General features: G+C 32.0%; 1 protein-coding gene across 5 annotated transcripts in view; it reads left to right on the top strand.

The window, feature by feature from the left end:
- Positions 1-6,480: 6,480 nt before the first annotated feature.
- pros (homeobox protein prospero) overlaps positions 6,481-20,605 on the top strand; it is a 163,188-nt gene continuing 149,063 nt past the window's right edge. For 3 of the 5 annotated variants that reach the window (XM_074143259.1, XM_074143258.1, XM_074143255.1), the window contains exon 1: positions 6,481-6,933. The gene's annotated coding sequence lies outside the window, so the exon portion shown is untranslated. Of the gene's footprint in view, positions 6,934-9,478; positions 9,803-20,605 lie in introns of those variants that run through there. The other 2 variants (XM_074143257.1, XM_074143256.1) reach the window with 2 other exon arrangements.

The following is a 20,605-nucleotide window of genomic DNA, read 5'->3' as shown; positions in this document are numbered from 1 at the left end:
TTAATGCTATTTTTTAACAATTTATTGATATGACTTTTTTTCTGTTTTAAAGTATCTGACTTAATTACCTTTAGTGTGATTTTTAATTTTAATTTCACAATTAGAGCACCTCTACTATCTTCATTTGCCGTATTAGTTGACAGATATAGAAAGTACACCTAAATGGCTTTTAAAAAAACGTAATATCCTTTTAGTTTTTGTGGTAACGGTAGTTACTTACGTATACAGGGTGTATACGGAGGAATGGTCGAAACTTCGGGAGGCGATTCTGGGCTTCAGTTGCAACAAACAATTCTATATAAACTATGGCCCGTTTCTGCTCCGTTTTATTGATGTTTTTAATTTAATGTTTTTTCAAGGTGTTGCTACTTTTTAGCAAACAGTTGCCTATATTTCTCAAACTATTAAAGTTAAAGCGATTTCAATAAGCTCATTAGAAAGAAGGTTTTTTAATTTAGTTCTTAAATAAATTAATTATTAAATTACATGTTTGCAAAAAATCGTACTGGATTTGATGATTCTGATCAATTATTTTCTTATGGTAGTTGAATTTCTTTCATAATGCTGATGCTGTTTTGAGGCCCACTTTTTTGCAATTAATCACAGATTTGTGCATCAATTTTTAAAATAACCACTACTCATGATATACCTTTCGAAAGGTGATTGTATGTATATGTTTTTCCTGAATAGCGCACGTTTATTTCATATAAAATGTTTTTGAGAAAAATGAAGTCAAAGTTTTTGGATAAAATTAGAAACTTGCTATTTCTTATGTTTAGGCCTCAAAGTGAAATACTTAATATTATTATTTTGAAATATAAATTAGCTTATTTAAAAGGAAATTTAACCTTCTTTCTAATGAGCTTATTGAATTGGCTTTAGCTTTAATAGTTTAAGAAATATAGGCAACTGATTGCTAAAAAGTAGTGATACCTTGAAAAAATCTAAAATTAAAAATATCTATAAAACGGAGCCGAATCGAGCCATAGTTTATATAGAATTTTTTGTCGCAAATCATGCCCAGAATCGCCTCCCGAAGTTTCGACCACTCCTCCGTATACACCCTGTATATACACAGACCAATATTTTATAAAAAAAAATAATTTTCAACATTAAGGTAACTCGAAACCAATATTTAATAAACTCAAAATCGGAAATCTTTACAATAATTTTCTTACTTAAAAAAGAGATATTGAAAATTCTGTAAAAATATTAATAGTTTTCCTTCTTTTTCTAGCGAAGTTGTGTTTGTGTAAAGAAATACGAGTCAAGTTAGTTAGTGATTCGGCCACTGGACTGGAGCGCAGCACTGCACGGACTGGTAGGCAACCCTTTCTGATAGTGTTCACTCCCAACAGTGACCCAAGCCTAACTTGTGCGGAAGTATTTTTACTGTTTTACTCGACATAAGCGAGAAATATTACGATCATTTGTAGATTTCCGTTAGAAGGTTTTATCAGGGGAAAAATACTTCTTTAAAAATCTTGTATTTTGCAAGTGTTACTAAGGGAACCACATTAAATGTTTTGGTAGAAATCGATCAAGCGTAAGTGCTAGTTTATTGAATCGATTTTTCATTTTTTAGGTATGATTTTTTTTTCATTTCACCAATCCGAGAACACAAAAATTTTGTTCTCGGGTAAACTGAGAATCAGACTATGGTTTACATAAGTTTTGGTTTTATTCGCAGAAGTGAGGCCCATGAATAAACAAAGTGAAAAACAAAATATATGGACATATCGAGGCAACAGTGATCTTAAGTTTGAATTCAAATTTTTAATTATAACTTCTTCGTATCCCAAAAGTTTACATATCTTGGATCCGTAGTGGCAAAGAACGGTGTTCCACCACAGTTGAGAAACAGTTACTTAAGAGAGGAACATAGTGGCAGCAGGAAATCGGTTGCTTGAAGTTCATCTACTTAAAGAATTTATCGCGTACGGCCAAACTTATAATTTACAAGACAGTTATTTGTCCGATGTCCTGGGAAAATAAAAATAAAAAATACTCGACATCTAAAGTGAAAAGATATTGCGGAAAAATCTATGATTTCTTATTTGCGAACGGACAATGTAAAAATTTCTCTATTTAAGAATTATTTAATAGAGAGAAGATTGCTATCGTTTGAGACCATTTTAGAGCTTTGTGTTCTTTAATAGATTGGCCAGAAAAGTGATTTATAGGTGACCGTAAGTAGCCTAAGAGTAACCGATGATAGCTGGACGATGTAGAGAATGATCATTTCCTGTTTGACAAGGATACAAGAATATAGCGAAAAAGGAATGACAGACTCTCATAGGTGAAGTTCAGATCCTGTAAAAAGGAAGTGTAACCACTATGGAAGAACTAGAACCATTTTGGGCCTAGTACTTGCACCGCACGGGGCACCTCTTTACAGATGAATTTTTGCTTTATCTAAAAAATGGAGACTTCGGTTCGTGTCTCACATTTTCTACAACCAAGACATTGGTACTAATTTGCTGCTGGGTTTATCAGAAAGAAATATTTATAAAATCCTTGTCTTGATGTCCATTAAGTGCAGAAGGGATCCTGCTTAAGTAGACTCATTTACAGGGAAGTTCAAAGAGAAAAGATTCTGATCTGCTCACTTCAGGGACCTCTTTTCTTATTTAAATTGTTAACAATAATTCTCCATCAATCGCTAATCGACAATAAATGGCAGATCAATAAAAGAAAACCCAATGAATTATTGTAAATTCATAGACATAAAATATTGGCAATAAATAAGTTTATAGAATTGGTGGTCGCAGTAGCTGATCCATGCGTGAGGTGGGTTCTGTGGCACCCACAATAAGCACCCAATTTCATCCACCCCAATCGCAACTACCTTCACCGTGTGTTTGGGTGTTTAATTAATTTTTACATTCTTCAAACCAATCGTAAATATCGTGTTAATTTTTTTCAAATTTCAATAAAATTTTTGGCGTCTTGAGGTCTTGAGATGAGAAAACACTGATGAGATGTTTCTCTCAATCTCATAACTTTAATATAGGAAATTTTTTTTTTTTTTTACATTTAGAATAGGCTAGGAGGTTTTTCACGCTGAAACGAATGGTTCTACCATTTTTAAAGAGGGATTGCCCAAATTTCCAAATTTTGGGAAACGTGAAAAAACATCACGCAACGGGAAGTGGAATATTAATATGCTGAGATTAGTAAAATTAGGCAAATTTTGACAGACTGGCCAAATAAGGAGCTTTATTTCGCCTCATCGGTCCCCGAACCTATCTGTTGGCGTCTCATTTGCCGGCTGTTTCGGGATTAGTTCACCTCGCAGCACTCATCCTCTGTGGGCTATTGACAGTCTAAATTCTTGGTAGCCGTTCGAGGTCTGATTTTATGATGCTCCCCGTATCTGTCTCTCAGCAGACACCCGGTTGGTTCCCACACTGTGCCATTGTCGCTTAAGAAGACAACCCTCTTATAGTTTGACACAGGTGCAAGCACTCTTCCATCTTAAGAAAAGATTGTTCATAGTATGAGAGGTCTAGTGGTAAGATACTTGGTTTAGCAATTAGGTTGACGATGGAGGAGTTTGAGGCTGTTCTTTTTAAAGCTGTTGCTAGATTTGTTTGGGATAGCTGTGGCCTGCGACTGGAAATTCATCCTAAACTCGGTCTTTGAGAGTTGTATTATGGGCCTAGAATGGCTTTGGATATGGTAAGATTTCCCTCCTCACTGAGCAGTAATAATACGCTGATGATTTTTCCATTTTCTTTTTACATTTTCTCGAATAACTCAGTTGCGTGGTTTACTTTAAATTTGTAAGATCCTAACTAATTTTTATTAGGTACCACCTTGGGATTGTTGATAAAGGTTTTGAGAAAAGTGGACAAGAAGAAGTACCATTTTAAAACCTGAAACTTTGTTTTTCTTAAGTTCCCCAAAATTTTCTTTTAGAAAATTCATTTTAGGACTTTTCTAGCGGAGGGCTAGTAGTTAACGATTCTTTCAAAAGTGCCCTTAATTGGGTAAACACCTGAAATAGTTTTGGTACGTGCAATTTTCTCTAGGACAATATTAGTATGTTAGTTGATATTTAGAAGGTCCTGGCTTGAACACTGATTTCTTTTTTAAGAAGTGTACATCTCACAAAATTGTCTGCAGCTAGAGAACTTTGCCCAGAAGCAGGCAGTTTTAGAAGGATTCGACCGCCAATGGACTTTAGTTGTTGACGCTATACTTATATCAAAATAATAATGAAAAGTATATACATTATTTACCTCTTGTAGTGACTATAGAGGTGACTAAAAGACGATCACTTTCCATTGACTTCATTTTCTTTTCAATCTGTTTTTCATTATTTTCATTCCTTTTACTCTTTTTCATGTCTAAATTCAAAACGTGGCTCCTGAAACCTGAAAGAGTTTATTTCAGCTGTTTAGAGCTAGAGGTACCAGATATTCAATGGCAATATCATAGAATTTGCGACAGAGACATCCTTATTTTTAAGCACATACCCTACAACTGTTTTATTGCACTGTGAAACTAAATTTATGCCAATATTGGGGTATCCAATTAAGCTTTATTATTATTAAACAATTAAAATTCGCAGCCTTCCTAGCTATTCGGTGAATCAACAAAGAGATATTCTGGACTAATTAAAGTGCAATAAAATAAAAATGCAATATTAATGTTACGCTAAAGCTCAATATTTTTAATAGATAGATTAAAGATAAAGCTGAAGATATTATTTCTAACGTTGAACCTCAAGATTCAAAGTTTATTTACAAGAAGTTATTTCATAGTTTGCAGTACCAGTTTTACTTAATAGTTTCGGTTGTAGTATTGTAGAAGTTTTACCTTATGACAAATGTTTTAATGGGGAAAATTTGGTATTCAGTTTACAAACACCATTAAGGCGTACAGGTACTTTATGGACAGTGCTTTTAAATCATTTTAATTTATATATTATTTCTTTTTATAATTTTGATTGTTGGGTTCTAAATTCAGTAGTTGTTGATTTAAAATTTCGAGTTTTTACTATAAAATAATTGTATATTGTCCTTGTAGACCTGCGAAGGAAATATGTATTGTGGTACTGGGTTTGATTCCCGGTTTTGGCCTTGGATTTTATTCAATAGTTAATAAAAGAAATTTACAGTAAAGTATGTTTGCTAGTCGCCTCAGTCCACGACACCTAATTGGTAGTTGGACGTAAAGCCTGCCTGAAAAAATAGGCGATCATTTTACTTACTTTACTTTCTATTGCCCTTGTATGTGATATCAGTCAATTCATTTCCATTGAATCATCTCCAACAGTAACTCAGGTTGTTTACGATGTTGGACAATTTCAACTTTTATTATTCTTCGCTCAATATTTTGAAATAATCGTTGAATGGAGGTTTTGCGATGCTAAAAGAAATCTGTTTATCTATCTAGCTACACCATTTGGTGAATATTGTGTATCGGCCACCATTTTTGACAGACAGGTTGCACAAAAATAGCACCCAGCCACCGGCTAGATTCTTGCAAATCCCCCCACACGGTTTCATCACAGCTAATGTTTGTGTTGATAATGGATTTAATCGTGGCTTAAGAGTCCAAAAACAACATTATTTTGTGTCCAGAATTCTTTAAAGAGGGCTGCCTGCTGAGGAAAATCAACTGGCAGCCGCCACTTCTCCGTCAAAATTGGTGGCCATTCTTATCCACAGGTGATTTTCAAGCTGGAATGCTTGAAGATGTACCAGCCAGCGTCGGCGTTCTTCGTGACTTTTGCAGTTGAATCATCATGGGGGTCCTTCTTTTTTGGAGAGAAATTTCTTACCTGAATTAAGTATCATTGTATCTCTTGAGCGGGGAAAGTGGCAGTTTATATGTAAATTCTTAAGGACTCGTACAACTCCTCCAACAGATTCAATGAGATCATATTCAGAAAGATTGAACTTACGATGTTTCGACTGCGAAGTTCTGGAACAACTCCGGCGTTGGCTGTACTCCTTTAATTATTCCAGCTATACGTACGCATATGGCACCCAGTCGGTTTGCTTTAGTTGGCAGCCATTAAAGAATTCTGGTCTTCTAAGCTGCCCAGATCAACCCAAACAGTAGCAGCGACAAAACTTAACCAATGCTTAACCATTTCAACAACTCAAATAGTCTTTCTATTGGACTCCAACGATGTTGGAGAGCGCTGTTAAAAGACCCATCTTTGAATGAATAACAAAACTACGATAAAAAGTGATTGTGACCAAAAATATTGTAAGTTATGTATAATATTTGAGTGAAAGACCAATTATTGGGGACAGAGGAAGAGGTGGGGATAAGATGTTGCGATGTTTCTCTACCACCAGCAGCCCAGCTTTGGAGATGATGTTGCGGGCAAGGTTAAGAGAAGAAAAGCTGTTGTATATATGTGTATAGCAGTGGTATGAGCCAGCCTCTTGGCATGCGCCCGAGCCACCCCCATGCTATGGAGGCGGCGGTACACAGCACAGACACCAGTCACTCTAGATCCCAGTCCCTATTCGACTGCCGGCCAGCCGACATACAACTAGTCCACTCCATCCGGCAGCCGTTTTTTTAATTCGTCGTCGTATTTTACTTCAAAAAACAAAAAACAAAAAATTTTAAAACTCCTCAATATTTTTTTTTTTACTCAATATTTTTTTTTTTTTTAATTTTAAGGAGAGAGAATACCAAAAAAATAAAAAAAGAACATATTCTTTTTTTTGGGTTGTTTTTCGGTCGCCAAATTTAACCATTTCTTCTATTTCAGTTATTTTTATTTTATTAAAGAAATTATGTTTGAACCGTGTTCAACTTCGTGCCAAAGACTTAGTTCGTCCGGTTTTTTATTGTTTTCCTAAATTGTTGGTGACAACGTGTGCAATTCTCCCATATAAGACTTCACACCATAAACAACTTCACCGTAAATATTACGGATTATTTTCCAACCTTCCTTAAAAGGTAAGACAATTTAAATTATATGTATAATATATCTCTGTAAATTTTATTTATAATTATTGTGTACACTTTCATTTATGATTTAATTTTCGGGAAATAATTTATAGACAAAAAATAAATAAATAAATGAAAATAAAACAAAAAAAAAAAACTTTTAATTTTTTTAAAAGTGTTTAAGGCAAATTCAAAAGCCGTTTTAGCCCATTCGCTGTACACTTAGTACGGCTACACCCTCCGATATGTACCTACCCTATTTACAACCCTTTAAACCTAGTAGTGTTCAGTATTAGCATTTTTATTTTTAGGTTTAAAACAACCTAATTATTTTTTTTTAATTAATGCTTTTAGCATGCGCTTAAGGAAAATGTATCAAACTTAGCCCTTTAGCGTGAAGAAATTAGTCAAATATAAAAAAAGATCACAAATTTACAGTTTAATTTTTTAAGTAATGAAAGAAAAAACAGCTCTTTATAGTGAAAATAAAATAGTAAAAATTTTCTAACGTAAAAGCAGCACCCCTATAGCAATAATAATAATAATAATAATCATCATCATCATCATCACAATTAATAAATTTCCTCGGAGCCAAAAGTTTGAATGAATTCCAGTGATTGAATTTGTTAGGTCCAACATAAACAGCGCGCTGTCTCCCATAAATTAGCAAAACATTACTCATATACAAACCAACCCAGTCTATGTAAACAAACCTACAAAAGCGATTACTTGATTTTAATTTTTATATTTTCAAAAATATAAAAAGCTTTCTTTAAGCTTTAATTTATTTTTTTTTTAAAAAAAAAAGTAATAAAAAAAAACAGAAATTGTTTATCGTATTTTTTGATGGCATTATTTCTAAATTTACAACATTATTTCAGTAGAAGTACTGAATACAGACAATGTGTAATAAAGAATAAAGTAAAATATCTAAAAACTAATTTCAATTTAAGAGTGAGTCACATGGTGAAGTTTTGTTATTTGGCCCTTTACACCTTTGAATTATTGTTACGCTGTTCACCGATTTTTGCACGTTACAATAAAATCTGTTTTATTTATTTAATTATTTATTTTTGTTTAATTTTATTTTTTTTTTCAAATTCTATTTTTTATTAATTTTTAAAATCTAAAACACGTGGTAGTGCAAAAACTTTTTTTGGGTGGGGGGTTAGTGTGTATATTTTTGCTTAAATTTCAGGGTCATTCAGTTTCAGCTTTGTTTTGTTTTTTTTTGGGATTTAAGTTTAATATTTATTTTACTAGAAATAAATTTCTTCTCACTGCTTTATATTTAAATAAATATTATAATAATTACTCTTTACTAACTAAATTTTGAATAATATAAATTTTAAAAAATATAATAAAATGCGTAGAGAATATCGGAAGTTAGCGTGCGTTTATAGCACATGCTTTTCAATAATCCGTTCTTTCATTGTTTAGAAAATTAAAAGAAAATTAATAATTATTTAATATCACACTAGATATTGTTTATTGTATAAGCAAATTGTAATTATTATTAAATGAGCTAGATATTAATTCTGTCTCACACACGCATGCAGACCCACACATTCTCTCTGTCTCTTAGTTTTTCACTGAGTACGTCGTACAAGAACGTAAATAAATTGTTGAAACTTCTAATAAAATAAAGTAATAAATCATTTCTTTTATTTATTTTTTTTGGTTTATTTATTTTAAATTTAATAATAAATAATTTTGCGGATAGTGAATAAAAGTTTTTAACTTAATTAAATATTTTCTCTTGATAATAAACTTAAAATTAACTTAGTTTAAGTGGGCTTTAGTAAATATACAAAGGTAAACAATAAAACAGTAATGACTGGATTTAGTCAGTGCTTTGTAGTCTGGTTATTTTTAAAAACTTGAATACTTCCGGGTTAATAATACTGCTAGTCCACTTTTCTATGTTTATTTTAGTCTTCATTAATTCTTTTCTATTTATTATAGTCTACATTAAATCTTTTTTATTTTCTTTTAGTCTACATTAAATCTTTTCTTATTTCTTTTAGTCTTCATTAAATCTTTTCCACTTTTCTTTTAGTCTTCATTAATTATTTTCTATTTTATAGTCAACTTCATTTATTTATTTTCATTGGCATTTATTTTTGTCAAATAATTTGTTTCGAAAATTGAACTTCTTCTTCGTTATTGTACGAATTGCATGCCAATCATATGGTGTGAATCTAATACGATTTGGCCCAAAAAATGTTTTTAAGTAAAGAAGACACATGTGGATGAAGTTGTTTTTAAATGTGGTGGGGTTCTGAAGATGAAAGAGGTGGTAGTATGTGTGTTTGTGTACGTGTGTGTCCGGCTTCTCCGGGGGGGATGGTAAGAGGGGCGGCTAGCGGAAGGGAAGGGGCGGGAAAAATGCAAAGGAGCCGGCCGGCGGGGGCGGCACAAGAGTCAGAACAGGGCGCCGACTCCTCAACGGTCTAAAGAGTGGGGGATTCTAAGCCCGCGCTTTTTCTTCTACCCTCACCTCTCCAATCTCTAACTAACTCTCTGCTATCCACCCTCTTCTCATTTTCTTTTTTACCCCTAAAAGTTGCCAGAGTAGCTTTGAGCCGCCTTGACGGTGAGCACCGCGTATACGGTGCCCAGTAGTTGGGCACCTCGTCTCGCAAGTAGTACATCTTAGGAATTTAAAATAACACTTTTTTTTCATATACTTGAAAAAAAAAACAATTTTAATACGGTGTTTTTTAAAATCGTATTTTTTAACCTTTTATTTTTATTTTTTTAAATTAATAATTTACAATAACACAAAAAATGTTAAAACATAAGTGCTTTTTTCGTGCCAGTAATCCTAAAAACTTCTATACATCAAGATTTCACAGATCAAGGGGAATTCGTTAAGGTGAGTTCTGGCCGAGATGTCGCAAGTGTTGTTAAGATTAGTGCTTCATTTAATTAATAAATTTTATGTTATATTTTAAAAATATTTCTTATTTTCAATAAAAAAGGAATGTCACTTTATGGCGTTCATAATTTTAAAATTGGCTCCCGTACAATTAAATTTTACATTTTAATAACATTGCATTGTCTTTGTCTCTTGAATATTTTGGCGCAAATAATCAACTAATTTTTCAAAAAAAAATTGTATGATAAAAAAAAAACGGATTAATTGTTAATGTACTTTACTTCTTATCAGGATAATTAAAAAAAAAGAAGCATTTTTTAGGATTAAGATTTTTAAAAAAATTGTATAATCAATAAAATTATCTTATCACTTTATAGAATACACTGTATAGAAAATTATAAATTCTTTTAGTCACGTATCATTATAACCTGTCACCCAGTTGGTTATAACCTCCAATGTTGTGTGAGAAACTAGAGACTCGTGATTTGTCGTCTTTTTCACTGACTTTTTTTTTGTTTTTGTTTTTAGATTATAAAAGACTTTTTAATTGAACATTATACAGTATTTATTATTATTTATAGAAGAATATTTATAACAATAATTAATTTGACTGTTATAAATATTTTTAAATGTGATTGAAAACTTTTTAAAAAAGTAATTGTTGATGTCCCGTTTGTGACTAAAAGTAAATAACTGTTGGTTTTTGTTTTTTGTTTTTTCCTTTTATCTTTTACTTTTTCTTAATCCACGTAAAGACGAGAAAGTTATTGTTGAGGTTTTCTATTTTTAGAATTTACCGGAATTATGTTTTTGAGTATGAACAAAAATTATTTTTAAAAATTTATGTTCTGTTTATTCATCAAAATTTAAATTTAAAGAAAATAAACAAATTAAGTTTTTTTTTTTTTTTTTTAATAGTATTATTAATATTTTGTTTGTTCAAAATTAGCCAACCAACCTGAGAAGCTACTTTGATAATTTCAAAAAAAAGAAAAATACTGTTCCGAAGTTTGTTTTTTTTTTAAAAAAAAAAATTCACCCGTTAAAAAACAAAATTTATTTGGAACTTTTTTTGGGGGGGTACAGAATAATTCATTTTATGAGGAATTTAGGCAAAATTGATTTTTAGGCTTTTGTATTATTTTAATTATTTTTTAAACTCGTAACAATTTTTGTTGTTTTTTTTGCCAAAAATTAAACGTAGAAAAATATTCGTTGTTTATCCTAAAAACAAAAAAATCGCTTCTAAGTTTTTTTTTCCAAAAAACTTTCGAGATTTATTGAAAACATTGAATAAAAAATTAAAATTTGTTGTTTCTTTTACGTGACACTTTTACTTACAGTTTTTGACGGCCTTATCCGGTTAAACATTTTTTAATATTAAGTACTCTCAAAAGATCTATTGCTATGATCTTAAAATATTTATATAGGAAAATGAATTTTAGAATAAATTCTTGAAAAAGGATTAAATGAAATCCTTTAATATGTATATATTTTAGAACCAATTATTTTTGTTGACTGTCTATGGAATGTTAGCCACTCCTCGTACAGTACCGTTCTGATTTTAGTGAACCTAAACTATATAGTTCATTAAATAATATTTTAAAAAGCGTAACTTCGGATATTTGTTTAGTGAATGTTGTGTGTTTGGTTCACTCAATATCATTTATTTATTTATTTATTTTTGAACTTAAATTTCTGTTTGCAATTTTATTGAGTGTTTTATTGATAATTTGTCTTTTAAATTAAATTGGATACAAGTGTTTAGCTAGTAGGCGGTAAGTTGTACACTGAAACATCTAATCCAGCAACTGCTGCACTCTAGTATCTTTATTTTTGAACGCAGTAGCGCTCCTAGCGGTATATTTCTTCAATTCATATAAGTTTACAGGATCAACCGAGAGATTACTCTGTTTTTTTTTTTGTTTTTTGTATGTATATTTTTACTCTTTTTTTTTTTTTCTAAGTAATGGTTTTGTTCTTTCCAAAATTGAGTTATCATTGGATGTATCTTGTTTAATGCTCCGCTAAATTTAAATAATTTAAAAAAAAAAATGGAAGGAGGCTGTAAATCAGTATTTGGTTTGTGCACAGTAACTTATCGTTGAAAATTGCTCGTTCACATAAGGTTCGCAGCAATTTATTTAAAGCATCAGTAAAAAGAATTTTAAAGTTTTTTTTGTTTTTTTTACGCTGAATCTGTATCTTTTTGTTTGTTAGTTTTTTGAAAAAAGCATCTTTTAATGTGCTTTGTGTACGATGAAAATTTATTTACAAAGCAGTTTACTATTTTAGCATTGCTGTTAGTAGCATTACTGGAATACTTATTTGTGGAAACTCAAGCATAAGCGAAGTTATGTGATAAAATACTAACCGCGCAGGTATATACTTAAGCTTGTCGCGTTCAGCGGATTTGGAAAAGTCTGCTTTAAATTTTTTATTATCGTACAAGTAAAAATAGTTATATCTAGTTAGAAAAAAATAAAGGGAAACAACTTAATCGTTTTCACGAGCGAACAGTTTAGATTTGATTGCCATAAAAGTTAAATGGTCATAGAAGATGACCATAAAGCATCTAATTATTAATTATTAGAGAAAAAAAAACTTATCTATCATTCCCACTTAATAAACTTTTTTTAAAAATATTTTCTCTAATTTTTTAATAATAAAAAGTATTGTGATCGCGCTAAATTTTTAATAATTTAATTTTAATCAATTAAAAAAAATATGAGCCTTAAATTTGTAATATTAAATATGAAAATTTGGGGCTAGAAGTGAAGTTAAACCTTATTATAAAGGGTCTTATAAATTATATTATACAATTTGAGGAAGCTGTATAATGTCAAAAATTTCAAATTTGAAAAAATCAGTCGATTAACCCAAAAATAATTTCCCTTTTTTATTTCTTATTTACAAAAACATAATACAAAATATTGCTACTGCGCCAAAGTTTCGAATTTGTGTTCTTTAAATATTCATAATGTAAGAGAGAAGTAAAACATCGTCATCAAGCTGTTAAGTTCGAATCCCGTTACGGGTTCTCGCCTCTGTTACTTAAGATTTTGTCTCGAACACAGGGAAATTTTAAGCAGCTTTCCAAAAAAAGAAAGAATAGGCACTTGATAATGTACGGTTTGACCACTTAATTCCTTAAAAAATCCAATAAAAGCGGGGTTAGGATTTTGGATTTGTAGAAAATTAAGTTATAGTTTTATTTTAAAGTAGGATTTTTGTATTTCCTTTTTTGTTTCAGTAAAAATTTTCTTCTATTTTTCTGTTAAACTATTTTTTTTCTCAGTACAAACTGAAAAAATTTTTAAATGGCCATCACACCAAATGGAACTTATTAAGTTGTTAGACTAAGAACATGATGGGCCAAAAAGTGGCGATTTTTAGCCACTTTACGCGCTCTGTTCGCTATTAATGGGGTCTGTGACAAGCAAATGCTTTCCAGATGCCAGAAAAAGGACTAAGAAGATAGTTGTCATCGCTTGGATTTCTGGATTCCGGGCTAGTAAAATATTTTGTAAACATAATGAAATTAAAATTAATGAAACCTTTTTAATGGTTCTATACGCATGGTGCGTGTATAATGTTTTAGAGTAGTAAAGTTGAATTTATATTTTATAGGAAAGGAATTTAATTTAAACTGAAACACTGAATTATTTAATTTAAAAAAATAAAATTGCCGTGCTATAGTAAAAGAAAGCACGGCAATCGTACCGATTTTTTGATTTTGACTTTTCAAAACTTCTATAACTTTTGATTCAGAAAACCTTTTAAAGGGAATTCAATTTTAGAATACTTTTGGTAGAAGAGGTGGGTTAGGGGAATCATTCTAAAATTCTATTTTGTGTTATCTTGCCAACTATATAATTTTATTAAGAATCAAATATGAGAATAAATTTATAATCTTTGATAAAATCGGCCTACCAAAAGCCCGATTTTTACTGATTAGATTTTGTAATATATATTTTGAGATTTCCCCAAAATGGTTTCTACAATTTTTTTATTAAATTTTTGTACAGTGATTACAAAATATATTATTGGTGCAACTAATATTTAAAACATTTCCTACTCCAAAATCTAAAGGGGTTGTTTCCTAAATTAGGAGGATGAGTTACATCCCCGCTAATCTGACATTTTTGGATAATAAACGGTGTTACTTTTTTTGGGAGTAAATCAAGTTTGAATTAAAAATCTCTTAACCCAATGGATTATTTTTTTCAGGATTGTGGATTTATTACATCCATTATAGATTTGTAATTATTAATTTATCATGCGCCCGGAGCTTTTTTTCAGTGCACTGCTGTTGTTCTCTCGTTACCGACAACACTGTTCCATCATCGGATAGTGGAGGTGTAAGAAGCTCCTAGGAAGAGAAAAAAAATATCTAAGGGTCAGCTAGCTGGGATTCAAACCCGGGACCTCTGCGTGGGAATTCAATACGTTAACCGCATAGCTAATCCCTTTCAACAAAATTGTGGGGTTATAAGCTTCAAAAATAAGTTTTCAGATATAATACTTGATTCTATATTTGGGTTAAAGTTGAGAAGTTTAAAAAATTAAAGGTTTAAAAGAGAGAAGGGTATAAAATGAAACGTGTTAGTTGTATTAACAGAAATTCCAACACTCCAACAAAAACGCATTCTAGGGGCCTAGCCCCTTTACCTATCTGGCCCCCTAATTTCTAAATAATCCATCCCAAATTATTTCAGCAAAACTCCCTTTTATAAACTACTGATATGGTAATGCCTTATACAAGCATAACGCGTAATTCATACATTAAAAAGGCTGACTAACTACCAAACGGCTCTGCAATATTTGCATGGCCCATTTACGTAACAACTTCTGTATAGATGTACATTTCTGTAGGTTTTTTTTTTTTTTTTTTTTTTAAGCCTTGTATCCTCTAGTTTCTCTTATAAATAACTTTGCTGCATATAAGAGGGCTCTTTGATTTGAATAACACACTAAAAAGTGCATATTAAACAGGTATAAATTAGCTCTCTTCTTCCCTCTCTGTTACTAACACAGCCTCTTTAATAGAAAACATACAAGGGTTAAGGTGTATTCATATTATTTCAACTTTAATGCATCTTTTGTCATCATTATACACATGTAATCTGAGCGTGTTAATTGGGGCTTCTATCAATCATGCAAAGCTAGCCGTGTATATATGTGTATACATCAGTATATACTTCTCATTGAAGCCTACTTCTCTCTCATCTTTCTATTTGCTTTCCTTATTTCTTTGTCAATTCAAATAACAATAGAAAATAAATTAAATTACAAAAAAAAGAAACAATTGCTTATCTTATTATAGACTTGCAAAAAAAGAAAAGTATATACATACACCATGATATACTGTTTAGACATGGTATGTACATTGTTCATGAACTTCTATTCTCTTTTAAATGCGGACAACTAATCATTTTTACCGCAGCTTAATTCTAGCTCTTCAAGCATATTCAAAGCTCATTTTTATTTTATCTATTCTTTGTTTTTCATTTCTGGTTTTTCAATTACGTAAGGAAAGTATTGCGAGTTTAGAATTTTGATAGGAATACTGTAGATCCATAAATCCATTAGTTTTCTTTCTAGATTTTCCTAAGAAATACTTAATAAAAGATTTCTTTTCGTATTTGAAATCCAAACTTCAATCCTCTATTTTTCAATTTGATTTACCCTCTTAACTATATAGTTCATTGTTCGGCGGTCATTCAGAAATGTTGTTTCTAGCTCTTGGGGTCACGAAGAACACAGAAATATGGCCAGGTTGCTTTTTTTTTCTAGACGAAGCTGAGGTTTTTGAAAGGGTCTAGCATCTAGGATTACTGGATACATTCAGAATCATTTTTCTAAATATTTTTTAACTTATTCTAAAACTATAATATTACTGGTCGCTACTGCAGAGTGTGCCGAAGAATAAGCGCTGGCTTGTACCCAAAAACAGTGTACTGGGATCTAATCTGGGCGAATATTCCTATCCAATATCACTTATGTCTTCAAAAAACACTTTTTACTCATTGAAAGTTGGTGCTAAATACGAGGGTCGTTTGAAAAGTCCGTGCAGTCAGAGAGATAGCACCACTAGCGCGTATCGAGGTTATGTTTAGTTAGTAGCATCTCTTGGAAGAACACACACCAAGTTTCAGCCAGATCGGTCTATTTCTTTGTGTTTGGCATTCGTTTGAATAGAGGAAGTCGAGTGATTTTCAAAAAATGGACGAAAAAGAATTTCGTGTGTTGATTAAACACTACTTTATGAAAGGCAAAACGCCTCAGGAGACTAAAGAGAAGCTTGATAAACATTATGGTGACTCTGCACCTTCGATTAGAACAGTTTATAAGTGGTTTCAAAATTTTCGGAGTGGCCATATGGGCACAAGTGACGCTGAACTTTCTGGACGCCCTGTTGAGGTTACTACTCCAGAAATCATTGATAAAATCCATGATATGGTGATGGATGACAGAAGAGTGAAGGTGCGTAAGATTGCTAGTGCTGTGGGCATCTCGAATGAACGGGTACATAATATTTTGCATCAACATTTGGACATGACAAAGCTATCCGCAAGATGGGTGCCGCGATTGCTCACGCTTGACCAAAAACGAAATCGTGTGAAGTGTTGCAAGGACGGTTTGCAGCTGTTCCAGAAGAATCCGCAGGACTTTAAGCGTCGTTTCGTCACTGTGGATGAAACATGGATACATCGCTACACTCCTGAGACCAAAGAACAATCTAAACAATGGGTTACCAAGGGGGAATCTGCGCCAAAAAAGGCGAAGACCGTTCCTTCGGCCGGAAAGATTATGGCGACTGTCTTTTGGGATTCGCAAGGAATAATCCTCATCGACTATCTGGAAAAGGGTAAAACTATTACTGGTGCATATTATTCATCGTTATTGGACCGTTTGAAAACCGAGCTGCAAGAAAAACGCCCACGATTGGCCCACAAAAAAGTCCTTTTCCTTCACGACAACGCACCAGCTCACACCTCAGCAGTTGTGGTCGCAAAATTAATGGAAATAGGGTTCCAACTCGTTTCACATCCCCCCTATTCTCCAGACTTGGCTCCCTCGGACTACTATTTGTTCCCCAATATGAAGAAATGGCTGGCGGGAAAAAGATTTTATTCAAACGATGAGGTGATTGCAGAAACGAATGGCTATTTTTCAGACTTGGACAAATCCTATTATTCGGAAGGGATCAACAAACTAGAGCAGCGTTGGACGAAGTGTATAAGCCTAAAAGGAGACTATGTTGAAAAATAAAAAAGGTTTACCCCAAAAAATTAAGTAGTTTTTATTTTTGCACGGACTTTTCAAACGACCCTTGTATGTAGAATTAAACTCAATAGTGCTAAATGTGTGCTAGACTTTGTGGAAGACAGTTCTGCCAAACATTTTACCCATAATAACACTGAACATAGCCTCCCTACTTAGGCTATATTGATTTGTCTGGAATTCTGATGCAAGACTTCAAAAATGGGAACTAAACTGAATTTAAGGACTACACAGGAGACTCGATGAACCTAAATCCATTTTTGACAATATACCATAAACTCTTACTTTATAAAACCTTACTTGCAACAATATGGATTTATCGGAGCAGAACTGTGGAGCTTCGCCAAACCTTCTAACACATTTAACGTGTACAATCCTTAAATCCATATTGTAATCCACGCCCGATTCCACAATTTTCTACACTAACCTCACTCGTCCAATCATTCAATATACTCTCATCCAGATAATAATCTACGTCATTTCTAAGTGCTCCCGTGAATCTTACCACTTCCTGCAACCTGGAGAGTGCCAGCGCTGGCTTGTTCTCCTGGTTGTACCGCTGACGAAACTCGGTAGCACGACTTGTATATATAGACATATGCTGTACATACAGTTCTGCTAATGGATATAGTCTGTAAAGTTGCTAAAAATATCTTAATAATACTTTCATAATTCCATAATTGGCAATAATAGGTAATTTCGCTGTTGATTAGTTGCTTCTATTATATTAGTAAGTTTTAAGCAAGTTATTTCATTTTAGGAGCAGCATTTTTCAGTTAAAATATTCAGTGCAGCATCGTGTTGTTTTGGACCAGTTTATTATAAGGTTTTCATAAGATGTCTAAAATTTTGTAGATTTTACTTAAAATGTATTGCTAATTTATAGTTTTAAACTTAAAATAGTATTAACAGCATAAATGCCCAAAACAGTGTTGATTGCTGTTTTAATCACTAGTTCATTGAAATTTGAAATTCCACCTCTAAATTTAGCGTAATAATAAAACGGAGTGAACTAAATTTCGTAAAAAATGGTTCATGTTAACGATAATTTTTCTTATTAAAGTAAAAATTAATTTCAAGCATTTATAGAAAATAAAATACCAATTTCCCTTTTACAAATGATAACTAATGTGTTAAAAATGAGCGCTGGTAAAAAGAATAGGTAAAACTGCTGAAAGTTTGGCCACTGATTAGCGCTATAACAACCGCCAAATATGCCACATTACCGAGTCCATTGATTTGTGCTCTTCAGCACAATACCGCTGTTGCTCGCCAACTCTTAATTATTACTACAAATTGCCGTTTTATGCACTGTTCCATTCATTTTATTCATAACTTCATTTATGGTTAAGAGTAAATTGTATTTTAACTTCAATTTAATTTTAATTATCGTGCTTAGGATTTATTTTTTAATTTGATATAAAATGAAACTATAACTAGATAAGAAGTAAGATCTTCAGGAACCAACTAGGAGATTCATGATTCCACCAATTAATTTGAACAGTTTATTACTTGTTTTTTTTCTATATCTTTTTATTGAGGTTCATAGTTTTTTGCTTTTACCATACTTTCATATTTTACTTGACCATAAAAAAAAGAAGTATTGTGATCAACTAATGTTTTCAAAAATCTGAGCTAATAACTTATGAGATTCCTCAGAATGTTTGACTCTTTTATATAGTTCTTTTTTGGTATTTTGCACCATTTCAGTTTAATGTACCCATGGGTATATTAAAGAATGGTTATGTACTATGGTAGCGTGCGGTTATAGGCAATGTTGGACCAAAAACCCACCTGATATTGGCCCTAATCTATAGTTTTATTGAGTATTTTTGTCAAATAGTTTTTTTAAAAAACAAATTAAGAAGTTAAAAATTTAATTGAAACTTACGAAACTTTACTTTTAAAGAAACTTAATCCGAATTTGGTTATCCCAATTATTGAATAAAGACCTTGTCGAAGAATCATCTGTTACGTTCGAGTATCGTAACACCTTAGCTCATGCCCACTTACAGAGAGAATTCCATCGACTCACGACTTTTATGGGTGTTTTTTCGTAATAATAATAATCCAGGCTTCTTTCTTAAGAATAATGAGCACCATACACCTTCCTCAAGACAAGTGCAGCACACCATTTTATCGCTATTAGCTGCATAATTCTAGTGCTTAACATTCCCTGATTCCATGGGCTGGCGTTTTATTCATATGGCCGTATTTTTGGCGCCAGTGTGACCTAACAGCCTCTCTCGACAGAATGTTAAATTGTTAAATTTAAGTGCATCATTTAGTGCTCTTAGAACTTAACTTTTATCATTATACTACTTTGTACTTTAATCTTTGTTTTAATACTAATTCACGTGGTGTAGTCTCAAAATAAATTTTAATCTCCAACCAAGTGAACCCATTCCCCTCTTTATTTACGTCCTAAGCAGACCTAAAACCTGTATAGGTGACAAGCTTATTTACATGTAAGTCAGGCTTGTTATTTACGATGCGCGTAGAACATTGACGTGAGCGATTTTGTCACTCCTACACCTAACAAATACACAGTTAAAAATATAATGAACAGTATGTTGGCTTGTTCGTTCCCGTCCACGATCGATAACTGATCCGTACTTGGCCTGAAAGCAATGTAGTTCCCCATCATGTGTATATTTACGTAATTGTAAATCCACGTAACTGTATTTACGTAATGTACGTAATGATAAGTGATAAACTAGTACTGTGACAGAAAAGTCTATCAAGTTATCGCACCTGATATTTTTTTTTTAACCTTTTTTTTTTGCCATTATTGCGGCGAATATCTGGCTCAGATTTGTGTGATTAATTGGATTACAGCTTATTGATTATTCCTGAGTTGAGTGGACTTAAAAGTAAGTTTATTAGATATGATAAAGCCAATAAAAAATTACGTGTGCCCAAACTATCTACTCTTATCATAAGATAGTCTACACTTGCACTCAATTTAGTCCATAATCTTATCTAAGCCGTGCACATGCTGTAATGCTTATTTAACCTCACAGATATTCTAACAATGTGATGTGAATATTCACAAGAGTCACTATTCTTACTAAGGAACGGATTTTTATGTATTTAAAAATGCCAAATATTTAACTAAAATATGCATTTATTTTCGTCAATTATGTGGAAAATATGTGATTTTCTTAAAATATTTTCTGGAATATTTAAGTAAAATGGACATTTTTTTTATGAAAATTCAATTTTTTTTGGGGGGGGCAAGTTATAATTATTTATACAAGAAAAGAACATTTTTACAATTTATAATAATTTATTAGGAACAAAATCATTTGTTTTTACAAGTTATAATGATTTATACAACAAAGAACATTTTTACTATTTATAAAAAGATGTGTTAAATTTTCAATTTTGAAAACTTCACTCTTCGAAATTGTTTGCAACCACATGAAATTTCAAATGTTGGAACGTAAAGTGACGACGATCTGGGCGTAAGATGGACTTGTAACGACTAAAAGATCGTTCAACATCTACAGA

Source organism: Rhodnius prolixus, unplaced genomic scaffold (genome assembly GCF_049639745.1).
Source record: "Rhodnius prolixus isolate KJV_2025 unplaced genomic scaffold, Rpr scaffold_12, whole genome shotgun sequence".
Lineage (NCBI taxonomy): Eukaryota > Metazoa > Arthropoda > Insecta > Hemiptera > Reduviidae > Rhodnius > Rhodnius prolixus.
The sequence above is the reverse complement of the archived record's forward strand: the minus strand, read 5'-3'. Positions and strand labels throughout refer to the sequence as shown.